This window comes from Nelumbo nucifera, chromosome 7, assembly GCF_055504915.1.
Source record: "Nelumbo nucifera cultivar China Antique chromosome 7, China Antique-T2T, whole genome shotgun sequence".
Classification (NCBI taxonomy): domain Eukaryota; kingdom Viridiplantae; phylum Streptophyta; class Magnoliopsida; order Proteales; family Nelumbonaceae; genus Nelumbo; species Nelumbo nucifera.
In genome coordinates, this window is record NC_142655.1 from 45379126 (window position 1) to 45385198 (window position 6073).

Genomic DNA, 6073 nt, shown 5'->3' on the forward strand with positions numbered 1-6073 from the left:
GCTGCTATCTGCATCTCATCTATCTTTTTGTTAAGTGCACCGATTTGCGCAGATAGGGCTGTATAGGTGTCAACATTGTGAAGTCCGGACTGTCTCCCCACTTGGGCTCTCTCGGAATGCCATTGGTAGTTGTTTGCAGCCATCTCCTCTATGAGTGCATGGGCAACTTCACGGATCTTGTTGTTGATGGAACCCCTAGCTGCAGCATCCATGATCATCTTGTTGGCTTCGGTCAACCCATTATAGAATGTTTGAACTTGCAGCCATACGGGAAGTCCATGATGAGGGACCTTCCTCAACAGCTCCTTGTAATGCTCCCATGACTCATACAATGACTCTCCATCCTATTGAAAGAAAGTGGTGATATCATTCCTCATCTTTGCTGTCTTGGACGAAGCAAAATACTTGGATAGGAAGCGACTAACCATTTCATCCCAAGTTGCTATAAATCTAGCCGGTAAAGAATTCAGCCAAGTCTTGGCTTTGTCCTTTAATGAGAATGGGAACAGTCTGAGCCTCATCGCATCATCACTAACCCCATTGTGCTTGAATGTATCACAAATTTCTAGGAAGTTGGCGATGTGATTGTTCGGATCTTCATGAGCCAAGCCACAGAATTGAACCGTGTTTTGTATCATCTGAATGATGGCTGGTTTGATCTCAAAGTTGTTGGCAGCTATTGTTGGTCTTACAATGCTTGAGGCAGCCCCTGTGATGGTTGGTTTGGCATAGTCCATCATGGTTCTTGGTTCGGCCATCTCTTCAATTTCAGCTCTCACTTTCCTAGAACCTCTAAGGTGACTATGAAGAGTTCTCTCAATCTCAGGATCGTAGGTGATGCTCTCCATTTCACCTTGCGTGTCATACACTGTACAAGTCAAAGTCATAAAGAGGCTAATGTACACATATCAAAAACATAATATACAAAATTAAAACCAGATTAACATTCACAAATGGTTCCTAATATTGTTGTGATAAGTCCCGGGCAGCGGCGCCAAAAAGATGATGCATATTGCTTATACTAGCAAGTGCACTAGCCGATCAAGTAATACAATGATGAGTAGAGTATCATTCCCATGAGGATTTATCCAACAACTACTAGTAATAAATCAACCATTTGTTATCTGATAAACCAAATTATTGACCAAATCAAAATCCTAATTTCTAACTAGCAAGCTATCCTAATCAGTTTGGATCATACCACCTTCACGCAATGAGAAGAAAAGATATATGTGAACACTAATAGATTCGGTCTAGGAATTTAATCATTAGGTTATTCAATTGAATTGGAATTCAGCCATGGTTTGGTGAAACCCTAATGGCATGAGCAGCCTCTCTCGAGCATAGCTCATCCTATCTATGAGTGACAATTCTTATATCTCTATCAAGAATTTAATCCCCATGGATGCATTAGAACAAGCAATCCGAAGGGCATCAATACAGATCTGATTGAACACCAACCGAACCATACAACTTATCTCTAAGATGCATTAGATTCGGTTTCTTGATTAGCAGATCTCTGATTACCTAAATTCTTTCTCAAGTAATTCAAGCAATCCAAGAGCTAAGAACAATTCGGCCAAGATTATTCTACCAATTAAAACCCTAATCAAGAAACACCAAATCAATCCAATCAATCGAATAACCCTAAAGAACTAATTACAGATCTGAATCATCACTAAACATGGTTCGAATACTAGCAAGAAAGAAGAATTAATTGACAAAATTCCATGAAACCCTAGCTGAATTCGGTTAACAATTGTGCAAAACCAAAGAAGAATACAACCTAGAATTCTTGCTTCAATCTTCGATCTCCTTGATGTGCTTCTCCTCCAATTCGCATTCAGCAACCTCCCTCTTCCTCTAGCTCTCCTCTTCTCTCTTTTCTCACACCTCTCTTCTCTGATTCTCCTTTTGGGGTTCGAACCCTTTTCTCCTCTTTTTCCTCCCCTTTTATACTTTTCTCCTCAGCCCTCTCTCCTCTAAAAGGTAGTCTCCTTTAGGAGCTTCCCCTTGGGCTGCAACTTCGGCTGCAATTGGGCCTCCCACTTGGTGGGCCAAAAGGTCTCCCTTGGAGAGTTTCGGCTGGGCTCCCTCCTTGGTGTCCCCCCTAGATTGTGGCATGGGGCTTTGCTTCTTTATGGGCCGAAAGTGCCCTCTTTGGTGTTTCTCAGCCGGGCCTTTCTTCTAGATGGGCCGAATTGCTTCCATATTTGCCCTCTCAACATAGTTTTATGCTATCTTTCCCCAAAGTTGTTCCACACTCTTGATTTCCTGAAATCATTCTCAATTAGGGTAACAAATCATGAAAATAATCATCAAAACCATGTATAAAGCAATAGAAATGATGTGTAGCCTGCGCACACATCAGATGTAACCCTCTACAAATCTGCAATCTCTTCCATGGTCATGTTCCTTTTCTCCTCAATGAATCCTTCTGCCACCGACATCCGAATTAGGTTCCTGCGACGTATAGAACAACCCTTGGGGAACAGACTTAAATACATGAAGCAAGGTCTTAGGTAGTGTGGGAGATTCTTGTAACTTAACGACAAGACTCTCTTAACATTTCTAAGATGCTCCCCACTTTCTAATTCAAAACCCATGCCATGGAGTGCAATTTGCCATTCTGTCTCATTCGCTTCTTTTGTAGTATATTTCGAGAAAGAACCTCTAATTCTGGAGGGCAATTTCTTTCAGGCTTGGTCTGAAATGTTCTCATACAGAACAAAGACCAAGCCCTCTCTTCGTCTAGAGGTTTAATAGCTATATTGAATGATTACGGGTTGTGACCATCGTTATCAGGCAAAGCATGCTTTAAACCATCCCATGCATCCATACTCCATATATCATCAAAAACGATTACATACCTTTTTTGCTTCAGAAAATCCTCTAGAAGCAATTTGAGGCCAGTTGCATTCATGGTGTCCACTTTCTCTTGGAATCTGTTGCTTGAACTCCTTCAACAGTTGCTTTATCAGATCTCTCAAGAGCTCATCGATGTTGAAAGATATTGGGAGACAGTAATCCAAGCATGGTGTTGAAAATGCAGCTTCACTTCCTTGTTATCGTAGACTTTCTTGACAAGGGTGGTCTTGCCCAAACCCCCCATTCCATCCACGGAAATGACTCCGAGTCTTGATTGTCCACCCACTAACCATCTGACCAACTCATCCCGTGGTTCGTCGATACCCACAAGCTCACCTTCTCCTCGGGGATCGTGCAATGTACGTGTGGTTACTAGATGCAGCATTTGAACTTGAGCCAGCTTGCTCATTGACTTTAAAACCATACTTATGACTTAAGACCGAAATGGCTTGAGCTACTGAATGACGAACTTTCATTTGCTTAAAGAAGAAGGGAATTTTGTAGAGAAAATGGTGACGTTTTTGTAGCAAATGATAGAAGAACTCATCAAGAATATCTTCTGTGTCGTAGGCTGCATCTCTCACTTGCTGCTTCAGCCAAGCTTTTGTGATTTCATCCATTTCTTCCCTCTCTTCAGCATCTTTTCAGAAGGCTCGCATGCACAACAGCTCACTCTTGATGAATTCAGCTTCTTCGTCAACACCTTTCAATAGCTTCACCTCTTCAGTAATCAAATATCCAAGTTTGTTCACCACAGTGTTCATAGCACTCTCAGCCATTTTTCCTCTCTGAGCAATAAAGACTCACTTCTCTTGACTATTTTGGCTATTCATTCTCTAACTTTATATAGTGAATACATTCACAACCATCTGCTCTTCTTCATTCTCTCTCATTGCATTCTGTCGCTTTCTCAAACCTTCATTGGGCTCTTTTGAAACAAATGTACTGGTGGTAGTACTGGAATTATGCAAAGGAGTCATTATGACCACCATCAATATCTTCTTTAAATAATTTTGTGAATCCTATTCCATTTTTACTTTTGATAACAGAAATAATTAAGGCTGCAATTGGATTGAATAGATCCAAATTTAAATCATTGTATTCAAATTCAATTTGAATTCGGATTGGAATTAGATATTGAATAGTATAAATAAATAGGCCATTTACTAGAACACCTATAGTTTTACGGATTTACTTAAACCTACACTATAGTTTTCATTTTACTAAAACACCCCTTATTGTTTGCAACCTATTTACTTAATCAATCTTTCATTAAAAAATATTTGTTCATAAAACACAATATTGAATTTATTTTTAGTTCATTTTAATAACAATATATAAGATTTTGATCATTTCTTTTGTTTAATTTATTTATGGCCATTTACTAGAAAACCTCCTATAGTTTTATGGATTTACTTAGACCTACATTATAGTTTTCATTTTACTAAAACACCTCTATCTTATAGGAGGTGTTCTAGTAAATGATCACCCTAAATAAATTAAACAAAAAATGATCAAAATCGTATATATTGTTATTAAAATAAACTAAAAATAACTTCAATGTTCTGTTTTATGGACAAAATGAACTAAAAATTACTTATATGAAACTCGAACCTATAACAATTTAGTAAAAAACACTTAACTAAACCAAATTTACTAATGGATACTATATATATAAAAATTTCAAGTATATATGCCTTGTCCCCATTGTATGAGGTTCATTACATAAATCATGTTTCACCATTCATGAATTTTGTTTAGTGCCATATCCATTGCTAAATTATGAGTGCTTAAATCATTTCTTAATTACTATCGTAGCTCACTTCCTTCTTGGTCTTTGCCCCTAACCATTCTTGGCTCTTCAACTTGCAATAGATTACCTCCTCTTACAACTGGTGTACATGGTCTTTTATGTGTATGACCAAACCATCTTAGTCTACCTTTTCTTATTTTAGATCTAACCATAGAGGTAAAATGGGGAAATATAAGGAAACTTGTTTTGGAAAACTAAAATTTTATTGATTAATTTGGTATGCATTTCAGAAACAAAATGTGCTTATTTTTTAAAAATGTATAATCATTTTCCAGCAAAGCTACCAAAATACAAACAGAACTTTCAGTAATTATACATTCCACACATTCAGTAATTATACATTCCACACATTCGGAAACAATTGTTGTGAACATTATAGGAGAAGTCCTCGGTAACCAGAAGAAAAGCTAGGGATTCCATTTGACGTGGCGTTAGTTTGTTCGCAGGTCAGACGAATTGAAGTGAATTTCTTTGGATCAGTGCACTCGATTCTTGGGTTCTAAAGAATGAATTCCTTCTGCACATTTGATTCTTGCAGTTGAAAATTGTCCATTAACAAGGTTGAAGTAGAAATTTGAGAGAAAAAAAAAAAAGAGAATCAAACTTATAAAGAGAAGCTTTCATCTACAGGAAGAAAGTCATGCATTTACCTTGTAAAAGGAAATCAATTTCGTTTCAAGCATCTCCACCATGAGATCATGATCTGCAACGCAGAGAGACAGTGCTTGGTATATAACCAGCAGCTAAGTACGGATTCCCTTTCCCTTGTCAGGGATACACTGAACAATTTTGATAGCATCCTCCCATAGAATTTGGGGAATTTTGGATTTCAACCAGATGTTCATCCAGTCCCCGGATGAGTCAAATTAAGAAAATTTGGTGCATCAGCAAGATCCCCTTAAGCTTACATTATTTTTGTTATATTACTTGATTGATATATGGCATATTCAGCTCGTAACAAGATTTTTAAATTTCAAGACAAACTTTTCAATGAAAATCAATTTACACAAAGGATCATAATTCGTATCGGCCAAAAATTTCGAAATCAACTTATTGATCTAAGTAAAAAGGTTGCTTTGAGGGTCTGTCATGTGTATAGGGAATGCAATCCTGTGACAGATGCTTTGGCAAACTATGCTTGTAATATAGAGGAGAGCTGGATGTTTTGGTCTGGTGACAATCTTTCCTACCTCAATAATTAATAAAGCATAAGAGAAGAAAAAGTGGCAATCCCCTAGATTTGGATCAATAAAATTTATGTTTGTTTTTGCATGGTTTTCAAAACCGGACCGGACCGAATGGTCAGACCAGAAAAATCGGGTCTACTTTTCTCCCAAAACCGGGATTTTTTCAAAAAAAAACATTGATTTGGTCAGAAAAGAGCTGACCCAG

General features: G+C 37.8%; 1 non-coding gene across 1 annotated transcript; it reads left to right on the forward strand.

Annotated features, from left to right (window-relative positions):
• Window positions 1-273: 273 nt before the first annotated feature.
• Window positions 274-380, forward strand: LOC148790451 (small nucleolar RNA R71). The gene has a single exon (XR_016078981.1). It is a non-coding gene; the product is annotated as a small nucleolar RNA R71 (small nucleolar RNA).
• Window positions 381-6073: the final 5693 nt, after the last annotated feature.